The following is a 27014-nucleotide window of genomic DNA, read 5'->3' as shown; positions in this document are numbered from 1 at the left end:
ATATTGGAGCCTCATCCCACTACACTGAATTCATTCATATTGGAGCCTCATCCCACCACTGACTTCATTCATATTGGAGCCTCATCCCACCACTGAATTCACTCATATTGGAGCCTCATCCCACCACTGAATTCATTCATATTGGAGCCTCATCCCACTACACTGAATTCATTCATATTGGAGCCTCATCCCACTACACTGAATTCATTCATATTGGAGCCTCATCCCACCACTGACTTCATTCATATTGGAGCCTCATCCCACTACACTGAATTCATTCATATTGGAGCCTCATCCCACTACACTGAATTCATTAATATTGGAGCCTCATCCCACTACACTGAATTCATTCATATTGGAGCCTCATCCCACCACTGACTTCATTCATATTGGAGCCTCATCCCACTACACTGAATTCATTCATATTGGAGCCTCATCCCACTACACTGAATTCATTCATATTGGAGCCTCATCCCACCACTGAATTCATTCATATTGGAGCCTCATCCCACCACTGAATTCACTCATATTGGAGCCACATTCCACCACTGAATTCATTAATATTGGAGCCTCATCCCACTACACTGAATTCATTCATATTGGAGCCTCATCCCACCACTGAATTCATTCATATTGGAGCCTCATCCCACTACACTGAATTCACTCATATTGGAGCCTCATCCCACTACACTGAATTCATTCATATTGGAGCCTCATCCCACTACTGAATTCATTCATATTGGAGCCTCATCCCACTACACTGAATTCACTCATATTGGAGCCTCATCCCACCTCTGAATTCATTCATATTGGAGCCTCATCCCACCACTGAATTCATTCATATTGGAGCCTCATCCCACTACACTGAATTCATTCATATTGGAGCCTCATCCCACTACACTGAATTCACTCATATTGGAGCCTCATCCCACCACTGAATTCACTCATATTGGAGCCACATTCCACCACTGAATTCATTAATATTGGAGCCTCATCCCACTACACTGATCTCACTCATATTGGAGCCTCATCCCACCACTGACTTCATTCATATTGGAGCCTCATCCCACTACACTGATCTCACTCATATTGGAGCCTCATCCCACCACTGAATTCATTAATATTGGAGCCTCATCCCACTACACTGATCTCACTCATATTGGAGCCTCATCCCACCACTGACTTCATTCATATTGGAGCCTCATCCCACCACTGAATTCATTCATATTGGAGCCTCATCCCACCACTGAATTCATTCATATTGGAGCCTCATCCCACCACTGAATTCATTCATATTGGAGCCTCATCCCACCACTGACTTCATTCATATTGGAGCCTCATCCCACCACTGAATTCACTCATATTGGAGCCTCATCCCACTACACTGAATTCACTCATATTGGAGCCTCATCCCACTACACTGAATTCACTCATATTGGAGCCTCATCCCACTACACTGAATTCATTCATATTGGAGCCTCATCCCACCACTGAATTCATTCATCATATTGGAGCCACATTCCACTACACTAAATTCAGAGAGTTACATGTCATAGATGGAGAGATAGTGAGTGCAGGAGAGGGATGGAGAGATAGTGAGTGCAGGATAGGGATGGAGAGATGGAGAGATAGTGAGGGCATGAGAGGGATGGAGGGATGGAGAGATAGTGAGGGCAGTAGAGGGATGGAGAGATAGTGAGGGAAGGAGAGGGATGGAGGGATGGAGAGATAGTGAGGGCATGAGAGGGATGGAGGGATGGAGAGATAGTGAGGGCAGGAGAGGGATGGAGAGATAGTGAGGGCCGGAGAGGGATGGAGAGATAGTGAGGGAAGGAGAGGAATGGAGAGATAGTGAGGGCAGGAGAGGGATGGAGGGATGGAGAGATAGTGAGGGCAGGAGAGGGATGGAGGGATGGAGAGATGGTGAGGGAAGGAGAGGAATGGAGAGATACCAGGGACCAGGGATAAAGGAGTGGTATTTACCTGAGAGGTCCATGGTGATGGGGCCAGGTGCTTGGTCACACATCAGGGTCAGTCTGGTGACCTGGACATTGGGAATGGTCGGGTCTGAAAAATCAGAGAGGGTGTGTGTGTGTGTGTGTGTGTGTGTGTGTGTGTGTGTGTGTGTGTGTGTGTGTGTGTGTGTGTGTGTGTGTGTGTGTGTGTGTGTGTTCTTGTTGTTAATATTGAGTTATAGCTATTATTAAAGCAGCAGTAACACCAGATACCAGGATGAATCAACTAGATACCAGGATGAATCAACCAGATATCAGGATGAATCAACCAGATACCAGGATGAATCAACTAGATACCAGGATGAATCAACTAGATACCAGGATGAATCAACTAGATACCAGGATGAATCAACTAGATACCAGGATGAATCAACTAGATACCAGGATGAATCAACTCTAGTACCAACATTACTGTGGTCTTTGATGCAGGGCCCAGTACTAACATTACTGTGGTCTTTGATGCAGGGCCCAGTACTAACATTACTGTGGTCTTTGATGCAGGGCCCAGTACTAACATTACTGTGGTCTTTGATGCAGGGCCCAGTACTAACATTACTGTGGTCTTTGATGCAGGGCCCAGTACTAACATTACTGTGGTCTTTGATGCAGGGCCCAGTACCAGCATTACTGTGGTCTTTGATGCAGGGCCCAGTACCAGCATTACTGTGGTCTTTGATGCAGGGCCCAGTACTAACATTACTGTGGTCTTTGATGCAGGGCCCAGTACTAACATTACTGTGGTCTTTGATGCAGGGCCCAGTACCAGCATTACTGTGGTCTTTGATGCAGGGCCCAGTACTAACATTACTGTGGTCTTTGATGTGGTCTTGCAATAAAAGCGATTCCATGTCAATTGCTAGAAAGCACACACAGTAACACACACTGACCACAGTAACACACACTGACCACAGTAACACAGTAAGACACTGACCACAGTAACACAGTAACACACTGACCACAGTAACACAGTAACACACTGACCACAGTAACACAGTAAGACACACTGACCACAGTAACACACTGACCACAGTAACACAGTAACACACTGACCACAGTAACACAGTAACACACTGACCACAGTAACACAGTAACACACTGACCACAGTAACACAGTAACACACTGACCACAGTAACACAGTAACACACACTGACCACAGTAACACACACTAACCACAGTAACACACACTAACCAAAGTAACACAGTAACACAGTAACACACACTAACCACAGTAACACAGTAAGACACACTGACCACAGTAACACAGTAACACAGTAACACACACTGACCACAGTAACACACACTGACCACAGTAACACAGTAAGACAGTAACACAGTAAGACACACTGACCACAGTAACACAGTAACACAGTAACACAGTAACACACTGACCACAGTAACACAGTAACACAGTAACATACTGACCACAGTAACACAGTAACACACTGACCACAGTAACACAGTAACACAGTAACACACTGACCACAGTAACACACTGACCACAGTAGCACAGTAACACAGTAACACACTGACCACAGTAACACACTGACCACAGTAACACACTGACCACAGTAGCACAGTAACACAGTAACACACTGACCACAGTAGCACAGTAACACAGTAACACACTGACCACAGTAACACAGTAACACACTGACCACAGTAACACAGTAACACACTGACCACAGTAACACAGTAACACACTGACCACAGTAACACAGTAACACAGTAACACACTGACCACAGTAACACAGTAACACACTGACCACAGTAACACAGTAACACAGTAACACACTGACCACAGTAACACAGTAACACACTGACCACAGTAACACAGTAACACACTGACCACAGTAACACAGTAACACAGTAACACACTGACCACAGTAACACAGTAACACACTGACCTGCCACCACTGGTCCAGCTCCTAGTAGAGTCTGTTTGTATTTCCTGAGACTCTCATCATCCTTGTCTAGTTCCTGTATCTCCTGTAGGCTCTTCTGGGCTGGAGGAGTGTAGTTCAGGTCTGTCTCGTCCTCCTCCTCTCCCACAGGCTTCTCCTCCTTATCCGCCATCAAACCTGCATGGGAACACAGGGTATCAACACAATCAGAGACCCTGCATCTCTCTCTCTCTCACATTCTCTTTCTCTCTCTCTGTCTTTCTCTCTCTCTCTCTCTCTCTCTCTCTCTCACTCTCTTTCTCCCTCTGTCTTTCTCTCTCTGTCCATCTCTGTCTTTCTCTCTCTCTCCCTCGCACTCTCTTTCTCCATCTCTGTCTTTCTCTCTCTGTCCCTCTCTGTCTTACTCTCTGGCCTTTTCTCATTTGGGCAAAAGTCTGTCCTCCACCCTCTCTCCTCTGACCTCTCTCCTACATGACCCAGAAACCACTAAGTGGTTGAGGAGTGTGTCAGTTTGTTAGTAGGCAAACAGAAGACACAGTCTGTCTCCCCTCCTCAACAGCCTCCTTTTGGCGAGGAAGCACAAGTGTATCCTACCAGGAAGAGTTTCTATATCTGCCACACCCCCTTTGACTCAGATGTATTGTCGGAGAAGAAAAGCAAAAAGCATTGTTACTACAGGTTACAGATGTAGGATCTTCATTTTATCACCCTGTTGTTGCTACAGGTTACAGATGTAGGATCTTCATTTTATCACCCTGTTGTTGCTACAGGTTACAGATGTAGGATCTTCATTTTATCACCCTGTTGTTGCTACAGGTTACAGATGTAGGATCTCTATTTGATCACCCTGTTGTTACTACAGGTTACAGATGTAGGATCTCTATTTGATCACCCTGTTGTTACTACAGGTTACAGATGTAGGATCTTCATTTCATCACCCTGTTGTTGCTACAGGTTACAGATGTAGGATCTTCATTTCATCACCCTGTTGTTGCTACAGGTTACAGATGTAGGATCTTTATTTGATCACCATGTTGTTGCTACAGGTTACAGATGTAGGATCTTCATTTGATCTCAACGTTGTAGCTACAGGTTACAGATGTAGGATCTTCATTTTATCACCCTGTTGTTGCTACAGGTTACAGATGTAGGATCTTCATTTTATCACCCTGTTGTTGCTACAGGTTACAGATGTAGGATCTCTATTTGATCACCCTGTTGTTACTACAGGTTACAGATGTAGGATCTTCATTTCATCACCCTGTTGTTGCTACAGGTTACAGATAGGATCTTTATTTGATCACCATGTTGTTGCTACAGGTTACAGATGTAGGATCTTCATTTGATCTCAACGTTGTAGCTACAGGTTACAGATGTAGGATCTTCATTTGATCACCCTGTTGTTGCTACAGGTTACAGATGTAGGATCTTCATTTGATCACCCTGTTGTTGCTACAGGTTACAGATGTAGGATCTTCATTTGATCTCAACGTTGTAGCTACAGGTTACAGATGTAGGATCTTCATTTGATCACCCTGTTGTTGCTACAGGTTACAGATGTAGGATCTTCATTTGATCACCCTGTTGTTGCTACAGGTTACAGATGTAGGATCTTAATTTTATCTCCCTGTTGTTACTACAGGTTACAGATGTAGGATCTTCATTTGATCTCAACATTGTTGCTACAGGTTACAGATGTAGGATCTTCATTTCATCACCCTGTTGTTGCTACAGGTTACAGATGTAGGATCTTCATTTGATCACCCTGTTGTTGCTACAGGTTACAGATGTAGGATCTTCATTTGATCACCCTGTTGTTGCTACAGGTTACAGATGTAGGATCTTCATTTGATCACCCTGTTGTTGCTACAGGCTACAGATGTAGGATCTTCATTTGATCTCCCTGTTGTTACTACAGGTTACAGATGTAGGATCTTCATTTGATCTCCATGTTGTTACTACAGGTTCATTACAGTGTTGTTACTACAGGTTCATTACAGTGAACAGAGTACTGTAAGGGGTTAGCTGTTTAACAGCTTGTGGTGGGATACAGAGTTGTTTGTATGGTTAATTATCTAGAACAGAGCAGCTCTGAAAACACACAGGTGCACCCGGACAAACACACTACAGGATGACATAATGCCTCCACCTGTCTAGATGGGGTCAACTCCCTGTGGAGGATAGATAGTTTTGTGTGTGTGTGTGTGTGTGTGTGTGTGTGTGTGTGTGTGTGTGTGTGTGTGTGTGTGTGTGTGTGTGTGTGTGTGTGTGTTATCTCCTGAGTGTCTGTTATTTACAGCGTCTCCTAGACGACCAGGGTCGAAGAAGCTGCTCTCTTTCTCTCTCAGTCTCCATGGCAACCACTTAAAAAATAATGAAATAACATGACATCACTATACTGATAATGTCCATACCATGAAGATTAAAAAATGACTCTTTTACCTCTATGAATCACTTGGTATCTGATTTCAATGGTTTCACTTGAGGAAGTATCCACTAACTCAGTCAGTACACAGAATGAGTGAAAGTGGTTAAATGGCCCAGTCCTTTAAATAAAGAACAGCCTGGGGTGCTGGAGCGGTCAAACTCTGATCCACTTCCTATTTCTGTATCTCTATCCTGTCCAATAAACATCATGGCTCAAGCCTCATGACACAATATGAGGAAGTAGAAGAGGATCAACAGTGGAACATTACTAAAACAACCTACAGCTGACTGACTACAACCAAGTCCTACTGACTGAGTCCTACTGACTACAACTGAGTCCTACTGACTACAACCAAGTCTTACTGACTGAGTCCTACTGACTGAGTCCAACTGACTGAGTCCAACTGACTACAACTGAGTCCTACTGACTGAGTCCTACTGACTGAGTCCAACTGACTGAGTCCAACTGACTGAGTCCAACTGACTGAGTCCAACTGACTACAACTGAGTCCTACTGACTGAGTCCTACTGACTACAACTGAGTCCTACTGACTACAACCAAGTCTTACTGACTGAGTCCTACTGACTACAACTGAGTCCTACTGACTACAACCAAGTCTTACTGACTGAGTCCTACTGACTACAACTGAGTCCTACTGACTACAACCAAGTCTTACTGACTGAGTCCTACTGACTACAACTGAGTCCAACTGACTACAACTGAGTCCAAATGACTCCAACTGACTACAACTGAGTTCTACTGACTACAACCAAGTCTTACTGACTGAGTCCTACTGACTACAACTGAGTTCTACTGACTACAACCAAGTCTTACTGACTGAGTCCTACTGACTACAACTGAGTCCTACTGACTACAACCAAGTCTTACTGACTGAGTCCTACTGACTACAACTGAGTCCTACTGACTACAACCAAGTCTTACTGACTGAGTCCTACTGACTACAACCAAGTCTTACTGACTGAGTCCTACTGACTACAACCAAGTCTTACTGACTGAGTCCTACTGACTACAACCAAGTCTTACTGACTGAGTCCTACTGACTACAACCAAGTCTTACTGACTGAGTCCTACTGACTACAACTGAGTCCTACTGACTACAACCAAGTCTTACTGACTGAGTCCTACTGACTACAACTGAGTCCTACTGACTACAACCAAGTCTTACTGACTGAGTCCAACTGACTACAACTGAGTCCTACTGACTACAACCAAGTCTTACTGACTGAGTCCTACTGACTACAACTGAGTCCTACTGACTACAACCAAGTCTTACTGACTGAGTCCTACTGACTACAACTGAGTCCTACTGACTACAACCAAGTCTTACTGACTGAGTCCTACTGACTACAACTGAGTCCTACTGACTACAACCAAGTCTTACTGACTGAGTCCTACTGACTACAACTGAGTCCTACTGACTACAACCAAGTCTTACTGACTGAGTCCTACTGACTACAACTGAGTCCTACTGACTACAACCAAGTCTTACTGACTGAGTCCTACTGACTACAACTGAGTTCTACTGACTACAACCAAGTCTTACTGACTGAGTCCTACTGACTACAACTGAGTCCTACTGACTACAACCAAGTCTTACTGACTGAGTCCTACTGACTACAACTGAGTCCTACTGACTACAACCAAGTCTTACTGACTGAGTCCAACTGACTTCAACTGAGTCCAACTGAGTCCAACTGACTACAACTGAGTCCAAATGACTACAACTGAGTCCAAATGACTCCACCTGAGTCCAACTAACTACAACGTACTCAAACTGAGTCCAACAGGAGTCCAACAGTGGTCCTGTATGGCTCAGCTGGCAGAGCATGGAGCTTTCAACACTAAAGACTGTGGGTTGAGGGGCAGCTCTCAGGGGGGAACTGTGGGGGGACCTTGGATGGTTTGGTGGCCTGGCGGCTGGGAGCTTGTGGCTGAGAGGTCGCTAATTCCAATCCCCGATTCAACTTGGTGGGAGATCTGTCCATGTGCTCTTGGGCGGGGTGCTTGACCCGGGTTGATCCTGTGTGTCTCTCTGGATGGGAGTCTGTTAGACTGGATGTCATATAGATGTTGAGCGGCTTCACTGAAGGTAGATTGTATGTTTAAATATTCTATCAAAAGAAAACGTGGATTTAAAACATATATATATATTGTGGGTTCAAGTTCTGCTGAGGTCACTGTATTAGAAATGTATACACACATCACTAAGAGAAATGTATACACACATCACTATGAGAAATGTATACACACATCACTATGAGAAATGTATACACACATCACTATGAGAAATGTATACACACATCACTGTAAGTCGCTTTGGATACATAGCATACGTTATGTTATTATATCAACTGACCTAAACTGAGTCCAACTGACTGAGTCCAACTGACTGAGTCCAACTGACTGAGTCCAACTGACCTAAACTGAGTCCAACTGACTGAGTCCAACTGACTGAGTCCAACTGACCTAAACTGAGTCCAACTGACCTAAACTGAGTCCAACTGACCTAAACTGAGTCCAACTGACTGAGTCCAACTGACCTAAACTGAGTCCAACTGACTGAGTCCAACTGACTGAGTCCAACTGACCTAAACTGAGTCCAACTGACCTAAACTGAGTCCAACTGACTGAGTCCAACTGACTGAGTCCAACTGACTGAGTCCAACTGACTGAGTCCAACTGACCTAAACTGAGTCCAACTGACCTAAACTGAGTCCAACTGACTGAGTCCAACTGACCTAAACTGAGTCCAACTGACTGAGTCCAACTGACCTAAACTGAGTCCAACTGACCTAAACTGAGTCCAACTGACCTAAACTGAGTCCAACTGACCTAAACTGAGTCCAACTGACTGAGTCCAACTGACTGAGTCCAACTGACTGAGTCCAACTGACCTAAACTGAGTCCAACTGACTGAGTCCAACTGACTGAGTCCAACTGACCTAAACTGAGTCCAACTGACTGAGTCCAACTGACTGAGTCCAACTGACTGAGTCCAACTGACCTAAACTGAGTCCAACTGACCTAAACTGAGTCCAACAGACCTAAACTGAGTCCAACCGACCTAAACTGAGTCCAACCGACCTAAACTGAGTCCAACTGACCTAAACTGAGTCACACCGACTGAGTCCAACTGACCTAAACTGAGTCACACCGACTGAGTCCAACCGACCTAAACTGAGTCCAACTGACCTAAACTGAGTCCAACTGACTGAGTCCAACTGACCTAAACTGAGTCCAAATGACTGAGTCCAACTGACCTAAACTGAGTCCAACAGACCTAAACTGAGTCCAACTGACCTAAACTGAGTCCAACTGACCTAAACTGAGTCCAACCGACCTAAACTGAGTCCAACCGACCTAAACTGAGTCCAACCGACCTAAACTGAGTCCAACCGACCTAAACTGAGTCCAACTGACCTAAACTGAGTCCAACTGACTGAGTCCAACTGACTGAGTCCAACTGACTGAGTCCAACTGACCTAAACTGAGTCCAACTGACTGAGTCCAACTGACTGAGTCCAACTGACTGAGTCCAACCAACCTAAACTGAGTCCAACCGACCTAAACTGAGTCCAACTGACCTAAACTGAGTCCAACTGACTGAGTCCAACTGACTGAGTCCAACTGACTGAGTTCAACTGACCTAAACTGAGTCCAACTGACCTAAACTGAGTCCAACTGACCTAAACTGAGTCCAACTGACTGAGTCCAACTGACTGAGTCCAACTGACCTAAACTGAGTCACACCGACTGAGTCCAACCAACCTAAACTGAGTCCAACTGACCTAAACTGAGTCCAACTGACTGAGTCTAACTGACCTAAACTGAGTCCAACTGACTGAGTCCAACTGACCTAAACTGAGTCCAACTGACCTAAACGGAGTCCAACTGACCTAAACGGAGTCCAACTGACCTAAACTGAGTCCAACAGACCTAAACTGAGTCCAACCGACCTAAACTGAGTCCAACCGACCTAAACTGAGTCCAACTGACCTAAACTGAGTCCAACAGACCTAAACTGAGTCCAACTGACCTAAACTGAGTCCAACTGACCTAAACTGAGTCCAACTGACCTAAACTGAGTCCAACTGACTGAATCTAACAGACTGAGTCCAACTGACTGAGTCCAACTGACCTAAACTGAGTCCAACCGACTGAGTCCAACTGACTGAGTCCAACTGACTGAGTCCAACTGACCTAAACTGAGTCCAACTGACCTAAACTGAGTCCAACTGACTGAGTCCAACTGACTGAGTCCAGCTGAGTCACTATAACTGAGTCACTACTGTAACTGAGTCCAACTGAGAACACTTTGGGGTAATACCATGTATGGTCAGAGGGGGGAGAGTAGTTTTGGGGTAATACCATGTATGGTCAGAGGGGGGAGAGTAGTTTTGTGGTAATACCATGTATGGTCAGAGGGGGAGAGTAGTTTTGGGGTAATACCATGAATGGTCAGAGGGGGGAGAGTAGTTTTGGGGTAATACCATGTATGGTCAGGGGGGGGTAGAGTAGTTTTGGGGTAATACCATGTATGGTCAGAGGGGGTAGAGTAGTTTTGGGGTAATACCATGTATGGTCAGAGGGGGGAGAGTAGTTTTGGGGTAATACCATGTATGGTCAGAGGGGGGGGGTAGAGTAGTTTTGGGGTAATACCATGTATGGTCAGAGGGGGGAGAGTAGTTTTGGGGTAATACCATGTATGGTCAGAGGGGGGAGAGTAGTTTTGTGGTAATACCATGTATGGTCAGAGGGGGGAGAGTAGTTTTGGGGTAATACCATGTATGGTCAGAGGGGGGAGAGTAGTTTTGGGGTAATACCATGTATGGTCAGAGGGGGGGAGAGTAGTTTTGGGGTAATACCATGTATGGTCAGAGGGGGTAGAGTAGTTTTGGGGTAATACCATGTATGGTCAGAGGGGGGAGAGTAGTTTTGGGGTAATACCATGTATGGTCAGAGGGGGGGGTAGAGTAGTTTTGGGGTAATACCATGTATGGTCAGAGGGGGGAGAGTAGTTTTGGGGTAATACCATGTATGGTCAGAGGGGGGGGAGTAGTTTTGGGGTAATACCATGTATGGTCAGAGGGGGTAGAGTAGTTTTGGGGTAATACCATGTATGGTCAGAGGGGGAGAGTAGTTTTGGGGTAATACCATGTATGGTCAGAGGGGGTAGAGTAGTTTTGGGGTAATACCATGTATGGTCAGAGGGGGAGAGTAGTTTTGGGGTAATACCATGTATGGTCAGAGGGGGAGAGTAGTTTTGGGGTAATACCATGTATGGTCAGAGGGGGAGAGTAGTTTTGGGGTAATACCATGTATGGTCAGAGGGGGGAGAGTAGTTTTGGGGTAATACCATGTATGGTCAGAGGGGGGAGAGTAGTTTTGGGGTAATACCATGTATGGACAGAGGGGGTAGAGTAGTTTTGGGGTAATACCATGCATGGTCAGAGGGGGTAGAGTAGTTTTGGGGTAATACCATGTATGGACAGAGGGGGTAGAGTAGTTTTGGGGTAATACCATGTATGGTCAGAGGGGGTAGAGTAGTTTTGGGGTAATACCATGTATGGTCAGAGGGGGTAGAGTAGTTTTGGGGTAATACCATGTATGGTCAGAGGGGGAGAGTAGTTTTGGGGTAATACCATGTATGGTCAGAGGGGGGAGAGTAGTTTTGGGGTAATACCATGAATGGTCAGAGGGGGGAGAGTAGTTTTGGGGTAATACCATGTATGGTCAGAGGGGGGAGAGTAGTTTTGGGGTAATACCATGAATGGTCAGAGGGGGGGGAGAGTAGTTTCGTCAGATACACACTGGATACCACAGCCTTGGAGCAAATCCTCACAAAATTCACACTGTGGTGGGAATCAAGTATTGACGTCATTGGATCTTTGCATAAACATAAACATTTGAGTCGGGACTGGGAATCATGGCTCTCTACTGAATTACAGTAAAACTAACAGCCTGCAGCTGGGGATTATTTATTTTTCAACCTGTATTTAACCAGGCAAGTTAATTTGCACATTCGCTGTTCAGACCTCGGACAACATTTACCCGGGAAGCCAAATTCCACATTCAACCACTGGAGAAAATCTTAAACAATGTTTCTCAAACACAATGAAATGAAACACAGACAACCTCTTGCTAATCAGAAGGCTATTGGAAAGGGAAAGGGGAAGGGGGGATACCTAGTCAGTTGTACAACTGAATGCCTTCAACTGAAATGTGTCTTCCGCATTTAACCCAACCCCTCTGAATCATTGGGTATGTTGTGGTGGTCTGCTTGGAGGGAACCTGGTAAAATGACATGTGTAATATGTTGTGGTGGTCTGCTTGGAGGGAACCTGGTAAAATGACATGTGTAATATGTTGTGGTGGCCTGCTTGGAGGGAACCTGGTAAAATGACATGTGTAATATGTTGTGGTGGTCTGCTTGGAGGGAACCTGGTAAAATGACATGTGTAATATGTTGTGGTGGTCTGCTTGGAGGGAACCTGGTAAAATGACATGTGTAATATGTTGTGGTGGCCTGCATGGAGGGAACCTGGTAAAATGACATGTGTAATATGTTGTGGTGGCCTGCTTGGAGGGAACCTGGTAAAATGACATGTGTAATATGTTGTGGTGGCCTGCTTGGAGGGAACCTGGTAAAATGACATGTGTAATATGTTGTGGTGGTCTGCTTGGAGGGAACCTGGTAAAATGACATGTGTAATATGTTGTGGTGGTCTGCTTGGAGGGAACCTGGTAAAATGACATGTGTAATATGTTATGGTGGTCTGCTTGGAGGGAACCTGGTAAAATGACATGTGTAATATGTTGTGGTGGTCTGCTTGGAGGGAACCTGGTAAAATGACATGTGTAATATGTTGTGGTGGTCTGCTTGGAGGGAACCTGGTAAAATGACATGTGTAATATGTTGTGGTGGTCTGCTTGGAGGGAACCTGGTAAAATGACATGTGTAATATGTTGTGCTGGTCTGCTTGGAGGGAACCTGGTAAAATGACATGTGTAATATGTTGTGGTGGCCTGCTTGGAGGGAACCTGGTAAAATGACATGTGTAATATGTTGTGGTGGTCTGCTTGGAGGGAACCTGGTAAAATGACATGTGTAATATGTTGTGGTGGTCTGCTTGGAGGGAACCTGGTAAAATGACATGTGTAATATGTTGTGGTGGCCTGCATGGAGGGAACCTGGTAAAATGACATGTGTAATATGTTGTGGTGGCCTGCTTGGAGGGAACCTGGTAAAATGACATGTGTAATATGTTGTGGTGGCCTGCTTGGAGGGAACCTGGTAAAATGACATGTGTAATATGTTGTGGTGGTCTGCTTGGAGGGAACCTGGTAAAATGACATGTGTAATATGTTGTGGTGGTCTGCTTGGAGGGAACCTGGTAAAATGACATGTGTAATATGTTATGGTGGTCTGCTTGGAGGGAACCTGGTAAAATGACATGTGTAATATGTTGTGGTGGTCTGCTTGGAGGGAACCTGGTAAAATGACATGTGTAATATGTTGTGGTGGTCTGCTTGGAGGGAACCTGGTAAAATGACATGTGTAATATGTTGTGGTGGTCTGTATGGAGGGAACCTGGTAAAATGACATGTGTAATATGTTGTGGTGGTCTGCTTGGAGGGAACCTGGTAAAATGACATGTGTAATATGTTGTGGTGGTCTGCTTGGAGGGAACCTGGTAAAATGACATGTGTAATATGTTGTGGTGGTCTGCTTGGAGGGAACCTGGTAAAATGACATGTGTAATATGGCTCTGAGTTCACTGCCAGCATTCAGAGCTATAACCACATTCGGAGCTAAGTAGCGCTCTTAAATCGTATCCTGATGCCTAGTTAAATACAGGTTCAGATGGCATTGATACCATTGCTAACTTAGCTAGCTAACATGTACTGAACAGAAATATAAACACAACATGCAACAATTACAATCAATTGAAATAAATAAATTAGACCCAAATCTATGGATTTTCATATAACTGGGAATACAGAAATGCATCTGGTCACAGATACAATATATTACCAAAAGTATGTGGACACCCCTTCAAATTGGTGGATTTGGTTATTTCAGCCACACCCGTTGCTGACAGGTGTATAAGATCAAGCACACAGCCATGCAATCTCCATAGACAAACACTAGCAGTAGAATGACCTGTACTGAAAAGCTCAGTGACTTTCAACGTGGCACCGTCATAGGATGCCACCTTTCCAACAAGTTACTTAGTTTAAAAAAATTCCCTGCTAGAGCTGCCCCGGTTAAATAAGTGCTGTTATTGTGCGTATGGAACATTTCTGGGATCTTTTATTTCAACTCATGAAACATGGGACCAACACTTTACATGTTTGCGTGAATTTTTTGTTGTTCAGTGTACATTTTGAGAAAACACGTTCTTTTAAGTGAGCTAGCTAACCAGCTGAGCAACATCAGTATTAAAACATAATAGTTAATCAACAGACCAGAAATCACAGTTACCCCTGGTGCACTGTTCAACTATTTACACATTTAAACCCATTATCTCCTAAAGAAAACTCTTTGTTTTGTCATAACCCTCACTGCCTTGTCCGAAGTGGCGGACTGTCGGACTCCACGGCAGTTGCTGTCCATTGGAATGTTGCGATTGGTTCTGGGGCGGGGCTTAGCGAAGGGTCGATGAAGAACAAATTCTTATTTACAATGACGGAGGGGGGGGGGGGGGGAACCCCCCTTTATTACTAGGAGTCCCCTCAGGTACAAACACGAACACACACTGACACTCTCACACACACACTGACACTCTCACACACAAACACACACTGACACACTCACATACAAACACACACTGACATTCTCACACACAAACACACACTGACACACAAACACACACTGACACTCTCACATACAAACACACACTGACACACAAACACACACTGACACTCTCACATACAAACACACACTGACACACACAGTAGTAGGTTGGTTGTAATACTGTATGTCGTAGGGAGGATATTAGTCTCTGTCTCTCATTTCCCTTCATTACATGGGCCAGTGCATTTTACTGGATACACTCAGAAGGCAACGGGGCGGAGTACACACACACACACACACACACAGACACACACTCACACACACACACTAACACACACACACACACACACTCACACACACACAGACATACACTCACACACACACACTAACACACAGAACCAACGCATCTACACACACACAGAACCAACACATCAACACCAACACAGAAGGAACAAACACCAACACCTTGGGGAGAACATGCCGTCAAATTGATTCACTCAGTGTAACATGTGTCGGACCCCCCCCCCCACTCACACACAATCTCATCCATCACTTTTGACAGAGGGTGGGGTATGGTAAATGTGGTGACATCATTCAGCTAACAGACACACATACACACACACACACATACGCCCAATTGGCAGACAACCAGGAGTGCGTGAACAGAAAAGCCCTGATACAACAAGACCTGAGACATGTAATTACAACAGACACCACAACACACACACACACACCACAAAGGACACAGGATCAATACAATATGGACCACCTTTGGCTTGTCTTATCATATCAAACATAAAACCATCTCCAACCACCTAGAGACTGATCATACACACACACACACACACACACACACACACACACACACACACACACACACACACACACACACACACACACACACACACACACAAGAAAATAATCTACAGTGTACAGACTTGACAGAAAGACACACACACACACACTACAATAACACTAATCTATACAGCTGATCGGGCATCTGACACAGCTCACACACACACACACACACACAGACAGGTAAAACAGCATAAAAGGCAGTGTTGTTACCTTGGTAACACATGGTTAGCCAGAGAAGCTCCAGAACCTGACCCCCAAACTCACACACATCCAAGCCCAGCATGGTGGCTGCGGCTGGGGCTACACACGCTCCAGAGGCTGGCTGACTACCGGGATCCTCCACAGGTAGGGCAAAGTAACCAGCACACAAACGGGTTCAAGTCTACAGCATCAAAAAGAGTCCTTTCAAACAGAGGAATGAAACAAGCATCCCTTCTTCTCCTAAAAAGACAGATATCGACAGAGAGAGAGAGAGAGAGGAGAGAGAGAGAGAGAGGAGAGGGAGAATCCTTGGGTTTGGGTGGGGATGGAGCGTGTATGAAGCAGAGGGAGCGAGTCAGAGAGCGAGAGAGAGAGAGAGGAGAGGGAGAATCCTTGGGTTTGGGTGGGGATGGAGCGTGTGTGAAGCAGAGGGAGCGAGTCAGAGAGCGGGAGAGAGAGAGAGAGAGAGAGAGAGAGAGAGAGAGAGAGGAGAGGGAGAATCCTTGGGTTTGGGTGGGGATGAGAGAGGGATGGAGCGTGTGTGAAGCAGAGGGAGCGAGAGAGAGAGAGAGAAAGAGAGAGAGAAAGAGAAAGAGAGAGAGAGAGAGAGAGAGAGAGAGAGAGAGAGAGAGAGAGAGAGAGAGAGAGAGAGAGAAAGATAGGAGTGTCTGTGCCGTCTCTCTACAAAATGTGTAAGCTAGCACGGTAGCATCGAGTAACCCGATGATGTCATTGACTAAATGCTAAGTCCTCTATTGATTTATATTGGAAATGCTAACGGCTAATTTTGAAAATCATATTCAGTTAGCTTAAGATGCTAAAGTAGAAATGTTAATTCCAATTTGTATTTAGTTAGAGATGCTAAGAGAGATGCTAGCCCTGTCTGCAGTATTGCCATTCCAGTACGCAGACGATAGCTATCGATTCTCAGACAGAAGTAGCTAAACCTCTGCCTCCTCTCCTCCTCCTCCTCTCCCTCCATCCTCTCCTCCCCCTTCAGTCACCAGCCCAGAGACTGCAATGAGCTCATCTTTCCCCCTTTCCCACCTTCCCTCCCTCCCTCGCTGGCTTGCTTGCTTTCGCTCACTCCCTTTCTCCCACTTGCTCTCTCTCACGCTCTCTTTCTTTGCTTCCTCAGTACACAAGCCACTCTCCCTCTCCTCCCTCTCCATCCACTCTCCCTCTCCTCCCTCTCCATTCACTCTCCCTCTCCATTCACTCTCCCTCTCCTCCCACTCTCCCTCTCCTCCCTCTCCCTCTCCTCCCTCTCCATCCACTCTCCCTCTCCTCCCTCTCCATCCACTCTCCCTCTCCTCCCTCTCCATCCACTCTCCCTCTTCTCCCTCTCCATCCACTCTCCCTCTCCTCCCTCTCCATCCACTCTCCCTCTCCTCCCTCTCCATCCACTCTCCCTCTCCTCCCTCTCCATCCACCCTTCTCCTCCCTCCATCCACCCTTCTCCTCCCTCCATCCACTCTCTCCTCCCTCCATCCACTCTCCATCCACTCTCTCTCCTCCCTCCATCCACTCTCCTCCCTCCCTCCCTCTCATCCACTCTCTCTCTCTAATCACTATCCTCCCTCCCTCTCTCTCTCTCTTTCATCAACAGATATTTCTGTGCATACCTTTCTATTCCTCTATGTATTACTTTTTCATCAAATGTCTGTTCTCCCTCTCACTACCTTTATTCATTATTTCTTCCTCTCTCTTCTGTATCTCTCTCACAGTCAATAGCCTCTTCCTCTCTCTTCTGTATCTCTCTCACAGTCAATAGCCTCTTCCTCTCTCTTCTGCATCTCTCTCACAGTCAATAGCCTCTTCCTCTCTCTTCTGTATCTCTCACAGTCAATAGCCTCTTCCTCTCTCTCTTTTGCATCTCTCTCAGAGGTACCTGAACAGTTAACCAACCCTGTGAAGGGGTTTGGTACCTCATATTTTTATACTTCAACAAAGAAGTGAGATATGTTGGACTGTTTAGTAGTTTTGGAAAGGAGAAGGGAGTAATGAAGTGAGATATGTTGGACTGTTTAGTAGTTTTGGAAAGGAGAAGGGAGTAATGAAGTGAGATATGTTGGACTGTTTAGTAGTTTTGGAAAGGAGAAGGGAGTAATGAAGTGAGATATGTTGGACTGTTTAGTAGTTTTGGAAAGGAGAAGGGAGTAATGAAGGGAGGTATGTTGGACTGTTTAGTAGTTTTGGAAAGGAGAAGGGAGTAATGAAGGGAGGTATGGTGGACTGTTTAGTAGTTTTGGAAAGGAGAAGGGAGTAATAACTGTTTTATTTAACCTATATTTAACTACGCAAGTCAGTTCAGAACAAATTCTTATTTACAATGACGGCCTACCCCGGCCAAACCCGGACGACGCTGGGCCAAATGTGCGCCACCCTGTGGGACTCCCAATCACAGACGGTTGTGATACAGCCTGGAATCAAACCAGGGTCTGTAGTGACGCCTCTAGCACTGAGATGCAGTGCCTTAGACTGCTGCGCCACTCGGGAGCCCAATGAAGTGAGGTATGTTGGCAGCTTGTGTAGTAGAGAGCTTTGGAAACAGGACCCTGATCTAGGATCAATCCTAGCACAACACTAACCACAGATCTAGGATCAATCCTAGCACAACACTAACCACAGATCTAGGATCAATCCTAACACAACACTAACCACAGATCTAGGATCAATCCTAGCATAACACTAACCACAGATCTAGGATCAATCCTAGCACAACACTAACCACAGATCTAGGATCAATCCTAACACAACACTAACCACAGATCTAGGATCAATCCTAGCACAACACTAACCACAGATCTAGGATCAATCCTAGCACAACACTAACCACAGATCTAGGATCAATCCTAACACAACACTAACCACAGATCTAGGATCAATCCTAACACAACACTAACCACAGATCTAGGATCAATCCTAACACAACACTAACCACAGATCTAGGATCAATCCTAACACAACACTAACCACAGATCTAGGATCAATCCTAGCACAACACTAACCACAGATCTAGGATCAATCCTAACACAAACCACAGATCTAGGATCAATCCTAGAATAACACTAACCACAGATCTAGGATCAATCCTAACACTAACCACAGATCTAGGATCAATCCTAGCACAACACTAACCACAGATCTAGGATCAATCCTAACACAACACTAACCACAGATCTAGGATCAATCCTAACACAACACTAACCACAGATCTAGGATCAATCCTAGCACAACACTAACCACAGATCTAGGATCAATCCTAACACAACACTAACCACAGATCTAGGATCAATCCCAACGTTCACAGTAAACGCTGCAGATGCCCCATTCAATCAGAAATCCCCTTTAAATACGGATTGAATCCCGGCCCTGGGATCAGATTACACTGTTATTTGAATACATACTAGCATTGCTATTCTTTGTTTCCATTCTAGTTTTACTATTATGGTGGGAAAATAACTTCTGGGAATGTTTGCTTTATGATGTCAGTTTGTTGACCTCTGAATAACATACTTCTGGACAGCTGAATCAAGCACACAATTCTTCAGGAAAATGGCACTTTCTATTTTACGCTGTACTGTCTTGTACGAGAGGCCTTCATAGAAGCCGTTCCTCCATAGGTATCATTTTGTCGGCCTAATTCAGATAAGAACAACATGCCCGGCGCCATCTCGTACCCTACACTTGTCTGTCCATGTACATCCTGCTCCACAGCAAGCTGCTCTATCCTGAAGTCATTTAATGTCCAGCTAAATTGTATTTTTTTTTTTTCAGAGGTTTAAAAAGGAATGATATAAACCAGTACTTTTTTGGGGGGGGTTATAACCAGTTCAGAACTTTATTTTGCTGGTCGGAACATTGGAACAGAACTAAAAATATAATGGTTCTCTTCAGAACGAAACAATTGGATAAATAATTTAGGTTCCAATCCCTACAGGAGACAGCAGAGAGCGCACGGCCCCATCCACATCGACGGGGCCGCAGTGGAGAATCCTCAAGTTCCTCTGCGTCCACATCACTGAGGACCTGAAATGGTCCAGCCCACACCGACAGCGTGGTGAAGAAAGCACAACAGCGCCTCTTCAACCTCAGGAGGCTGAAGAAATTCGACTTGGCACCTAAAACCCTCACAAACTTTTACAGATACACAATTCTATCACCGCCTGGTAAGGCAACTGCACCGCCCACAACCGCAGGGCTCTCCAGAGGGTGGTGCGGTCTGCCCAACGCTTCACCGGGGGCACACTGCCTTCCCTCCAGGACATCTACAGCTCCCGATGTCACAGGAAGGCCAAGAAGATCATCAAGGACCTGTTCACCCCGCTCCCAGAGGTGACTTGTTGCTATTATAAACTGGTTACCAACACAATTAGAAGTGTCATTTTTTTTATTGAACAAAATTACTTATTTACTGTTCTAATTACGTTGGTAACCAGTTTTCAAGGACCTCAGCCACCCGAGACCTGGCCTGTTCAACCCAATACCACTGTCACTAACCGACTACCACCAGGTACTCTACCCTGCACCTTAGAGACTGCTGCCCTATGTACATAGAGTCATTGAACACTTTTAATAATGTTTACATACGGTTTCACCCACTTCATATGTATATACTGTATTCTAGTCAAGGCTCATCCTATATAACTACTACTGTACACACCTTTTCTATTCATATACTGTCCATACTGTCTACATACCATCTATACACACCATTATACACACCATCTATACACACCATCTATACACACCATCTATACACACCATCTATACACACCGTCTATACACACCGTCTATACATACCATTATACACACCGTCTATACACACCATCCTATATAACTACTGCTGTACACACCGTTTCTATTCATATACTGTCCATACAGTCTATACAAACCATCTATACACACCGTCTATACACACCATCTATACATACCATTATACACACCATCTATACACACAGTCTATACACACAGTCTATACACACAGTCTATACACACAGTCTATACACACAGTCTATACACACAGTCTATACACACAGTCTATACACACAGTCTATACACACAGTCTATACACACAGTCTATACACACCAATATACACACCATCTATACACGCCATTATGCACACCATCTATACACACCATCTATACACACCATTATACACACCATCTATACACCCCATCTATACACACACCATTATACACACCATCTATACACACCATCTATACACACCATCTATACACACCATCTATACACACCATCTATACACACCATCTATACACACCATCTATACACACACCATCTATACACACCATCTATACACACCATCTATACACTGAGTGTACAAACATGAACAAGAACTAACATTGAGTTGCCTTCAGAACTGCCTCAGTTGGAAAGCGTTCCACAGGGATCCTGGCCCATGTTGATGCCAATGGTTCCCACAGTTGTGTCAAGTTGGCTGGATGTCCTTTCGGTGTTTGACTATTCTTGATATACACAGGAAACTGTTGTGCGTGGGAAACCCAGCAGAGTTTCAGTTCTTGACACAAACTGGTGCACTTGGCACCTACTTACAATACCCCGTTCAAAGGCACAAATATTTTGTCTTGCTCATTCACCCTCTGAAGGGCACACAGACACAATCCATGTCTCAATTGTCTCAAGGTTTTAAAATCCTTCTTTAACCCGTCTCCTCCCCTTCATCTACACTGATTGAAGTGGATTTAACGAGTGACATCAATAAGGGATCATAGCTTTCACCTGGTCAGTCTATGTCATGGAACGAGCAGGTTTTCCTGATGTTTTGTACAATCAATGTATATTTAAGCAATGTAGGCCAGAGGAGGTGTGGTATATGGCTGTTCTCAGACACAACGCATCACAGAGTCTACAGCCTGGATACAGCCCTTCGCCGTGGTATATTGCTCATATACCACAAAACCCAGATGAGCCTTATTGCTCATTATTAACAGGTTACCAATGTAATTAGACCAGTAAACAAGTCGTTTAGTTTCATACCCATGTTATATTGTCTGATATACCACGGGTTTCAGCCAATCAGCATCCCCAAACCAAAACTACCCGGATTATAAATATATTTATATATTTTTTTGATACTGACATTTCTCATTCTGATATTTCTTAATTTCCTGGATTATGTGTGTAATGTTTTGTATTGCTAGATATTACTACACTGTTGGAGCTAGAAAACACAAGCATTTCGCTGCACCTGCGATAACATCTGCAAATCTGTCTATGCAACCAATAAAACATTGATTTGGGTGGAAGTTTCCTCTAGCAGGCACAGATCTAGGATCAGTTGACACTCACCAGAATCTATGTTCAGTTTTCCTGACAAAGGAGGCAGATTTTTTTTGTCCTGTTGCTAGGATACCAATGTCCACCAGTGAGTAATGGGATGTCTATGTAATAAACCAAGTCATGTAGTAGGAGATACATCTCTATAATGTTTATATAGATAATTGGGATTAATGATGTGGTTTACTGCCAACCATAACCATGCCACTGTACTGATGGTCAGATAGGGGTTAATAAACTGGGTTAATGAGTCTCAGGGGCTGGTATAGAGGGGTGGTCAGATAGGGGTTAATAAACTGGGTTAAGGAGTCTCAGGGGGCTGGTATAGAGGGGTGGTCAGATAGGGGTTAATACACTGGGTTAATGAGTCTCAGGGGCTGGTATAGAGGGGTTAATAACCTGGGTTAATGAGTCTCAGGGGGCTGGTATAGAGGGGTGGTCAGATAGGGGTTAATAACCTGGGTTAATGAGTCTCAGGGGCTGGTATAGAGGGGTGGTCAGATAGGGGTTAATGAGTCTCAGGGGGCTGGTATAGAGGGGTTAATAAACTGGGTTAATGAGTCTCAGGGGCTGGTATAGAGGGGTTAATAAACTGGGTTAATGAGTCTCAGGGGCTGGTATAGAGGGGTTAATAAACTGGGTTAAGGAGTCTCAGGGGCTGGTATAGAGGGGTTAATAAACTGGGTTAATGAGTCTCAGGGGCTGGTATAGAGGGGAGTGAGGAGGGTCATATTAAGACAAACACACAGCTAATGGATGGAGGACAATAATTCTCCAGGACTGTATTCTGTTTGTAGGCCTGTTCAGTGAGGATGGTGAGAGAGTGAGAAGCTGGTCTGACTTGTTCTTCTGTTAGCTACAGTTCAGGAGGAAATGAAGATGACAGAAAAAGATTCTCAAAAGGAGCGGAAGACACACACAGATTCAAACACAGAATTAACAAATAATATGGTGTATTCTCTCACAAACGCACACACACATGCACGCAGGCACACACACACGCAGGCACACACACACGCACACACACACACACATGCACACACACACACAGGCACACACACATGCACACAGGCACACACACACACAGGCACACACACATGCACACAGGCACACACACATGCAGGTACACACACACGCAGGCACACACACACACACACACAAGCAGGCACACATACACGCAGGCACAAACACACACACACACACACACACACACACACACGCAGGCACACACACACACACACGCAGGCACACACACACACACGCAGGCACACACACACGCAGGCAGGCACGCACACACACACACACACACACACGCAGGCACACACACAAGCACACACACACACACACACACACACACACATGCAGGCACGCACAAACACACATGCTGACTCAAAAGAGGAAGACAGACCAACATTTCTCAACAAAGGGTTGATCAACAATATTAACTTGTAGTTTCACACCAACTACCAACAGAAAGACTAATGCATTATTACTGGTTATAATAACTTAGTTATTATATATATACTTATCATAGTAAGATATAATATCCCTTATAATCATTTATTATCAACTCTAGGATCAGCTGACTGACAGCTCTAGGATCAGCTGACTGACAGCTCTAGGATCAGCTGACTGACAGCTCTAGGATCAGCTGACTGACAGCTCTAGGATCAGCTGACTGACAGCTCTAGGATCAGCTGACTGACAGCTCTAGGATCAGCTGAACTACAGATCTAGGATCAGCTGAACTACAGATCTAGGATCAGCTGACTGACAGCTCTAGGATCAGCTGACTGACAGATCTAGGATCAGCCTCCCCTCCCCCCAATACTAACCTGAACTACAGATCTAGGATCAGCTTCCCCTCCCCCCAATACTAACCTGAACTACAGATCTAGGATCAGCCTCCCCTCCCCCCAATACTAACCTGAACTACAGATCTAGGATCAGCTTCCCCTCCCCCCAATACTAACCTGAACTACAGATCTAGGATCAGCCTCCCCTCCCCCCAATACTAACCTGAACTACAGATCTAGGATCAGCTTCCCCTCCCCCCCAATACTAACCTGAACTACAGATCTAGGGTCAGCTTCCCCTCCCCCCAATACTAACCTGAACTACAGATCTAGGATCAGCTTCCCCTCCCCCCCAATACTAACCTGAACTAAAGCTCTAGGATCAACTTCCCCTCCCCCCAATACTAACCTGAACTACAGCTCTAGGATCAACTTCCCCTCCCCCCAATACTAACCTGAACTACAGATCTAGGATCAACTTCCCCTCCCCCCAATACTAACCTGAACTACAGCTCTAGGATCAACTTCCCCTCCCCCCAATACTAACCTGAACTACAGATCTAGGATCAGCTTCCCCTCCCCCCAATACTAACCTGAACTAAAGCTCTAGGATCAACTTCCCCTCCCCCCAAGACTAGCCTGAACTACAGCTCTAGGATCAGCTTCCCCTCCCCCCAATACTAACCTGAACTACAGCTCTAGGATCAGCCTCCCCTCCCCCCAACACTAACCTGAACTACAGATCTAGGATCAGCTTCCCCTCCCCCCAACACTAACCTGAACTACAGATCTAGGATCAGCTTCCCCTCCCCCCAATACTAACCTGAACTACAGATCTAGGATCAGCTTCCCCTCCCCCCAACACTAACCTGAACTACAGATCTAGGATCAGCTTAGTGGTGCACTATATAGGGAACAGGGTGCCAAAGTAGTGCACTATATAGGGAATAGGGTGCCAAAGTAGTGAACTATATAGGGAATAGGGTGCCAAAGTAGTGAACTATATAGGGAATAGGGTGCCAAAGTAGTGAACTATATAGGGAACTACTTTGGCACCCTATTCCCTACATAGTGCACTACTTTGGCACCCTTAGGATGCAGGCAGAGTGCTGATGTCAGTGTAATGCCCTCTAGGCATACTAGGGAGCTGGTTAAACAACTACGTAGGGATAGGACCCATCTAGGGTGCTGGTTAAATACCTACGTAGGGATGGGACCCATCTAGGGTGCTGGTTAAACACCTACGTAGGGATGGGACCCATCTAGGGTGCTGGTTAAATACCTACGTAGGGATGGGACCCATCTAGGGTGCTGGTTAAACGTGAAGGGACCAATCTAAGGTGCTGTTTAAACGTGTAGGGATGGATCCCAAACGACTCTTCGTTCAAAAAGCTTAATAATCGATCTAGAACCATGAAAAAATATATATATATCCAATGTAAAGCCTAAAAGGTAGGCTACCATTATGTCAGATCGGGAAATGCGCGTTGAAATACATTTTTAGCTGGCCAAATTATTAGATGGCCTGTACTGAAAATATCAGCGTGGACCAGATTGATTAACTCTCCACGCTATTTAATGTTCCTGCACTGGGGATTCACCCTCTTTAGAGAATCAGTTTGTAATTTATTTGCAGAAACACTTTCCGTTCGTTCGCGAACGACTCATCACTAGCCATTAGAGCAAGGCAGGGTCTGCTGACAGGCTCTCTGGTTCAGGCTCTACTTGTTCCTCCAACTAAATCACTACCTAAACCGGACCTCAATAGAGAAACGAGTGTAGGCCTACACTTAATAAGTAGGGGAGAGCGTTTGCTGTAATTTAGAGCAACATTTAAAAAGGGGCCACTGTGTAGAGAACACACTAGACTACTGTAGGCCTAGCTCCTTCCCGAATGGGAAACGTTTTCTGTATCTGATGTCTTTCAAAAGTACAAAAACTGTTTACAAATAGGACTACGGCAGGCTTTCTGATGTCAGGTGCTTTCCCTCAACTTTATCAATGCGCGCAAAATCATCTATAGACAATCAACGCGCATCAAATGAGCAAATCTCTCTGCAACTGCGTCAATCACCCGACAATTTACCCCGGAAACTCCTCAAACCTACAAGCAAAACAACACACACAACATTATACTGTTGCATTAGATGATAAATGATTTCTTACCTTTTTAGCAACGGACACTTGTTCTGTAAAACTTTTCTTGCGCAGAAATCAAACTATTTCTCCTGCGTCTCTCTCTCTCACTCTCACTTTCTCTGAGCAGGAAATAAACGTATCTACCAATAAGATCGGTACACACAAAATGACACCAGTCTTTTTGTACATCCGTTACTTCGTTACTGATGTCTTCTGTAGCTGTACACGTCTTTCCCCGGTTAAAGAAAAGACTGTGGTTTCTTTGTTCAACCTGGTCTCAGAGCATTTCATATTATTCTTTACGCAAACCCGAGATACTCTCTTTTGTATGACATATGTTTTGTATGTATTATTTTGTGGATGTCCATCACCCATTTAGTAGGATATTTTACGAATTACAATTTGCATTATATGTTACGAATTTGAAAAACGTACAATATGTTACGAAATTGTAGGTAGACTCGCTAACGTTAGCTAGGCTAGGGTTAGGTTAAATGTTTAAGGTTAGGGTTAGTTAAAAGGGTCACGGTTAGGT

At 44.9% G+C, this 27014-nt stretch overlaps 1 pseudogene; it reads right to left on the bottom strand.

Moving 5' to 3' along the window:
- Positions 1 to 26669, bottom strand: part of LOC120041660 — a 44617-nt pseudogene extending 17948 nt beyond the window's left edge.
- Positions 26670 to 27014: the final 345 nt, after the last annotated feature.

This window comes from Salvelinus namaycush, unplaced genomic scaffold (genome assembly GCF_016432855.1).
Source record: "Salvelinus namaycush isolate Seneca unplaced genomic scaffold, SaNama_1.0 Scaffold5, whole genome shotgun sequence".
NCBI classification, from domain to species: Eukaryota; Metazoa; Chordata; class Actinopteri; order Salmoniformes; family Salmonidae; genus Salvelinus; species Salvelinus namaycush.
The sequence above is the reverse complement of the archived record's forward strand: the minus strand, read 5'-3'. Positions and strand labels throughout refer to the sequence as shown.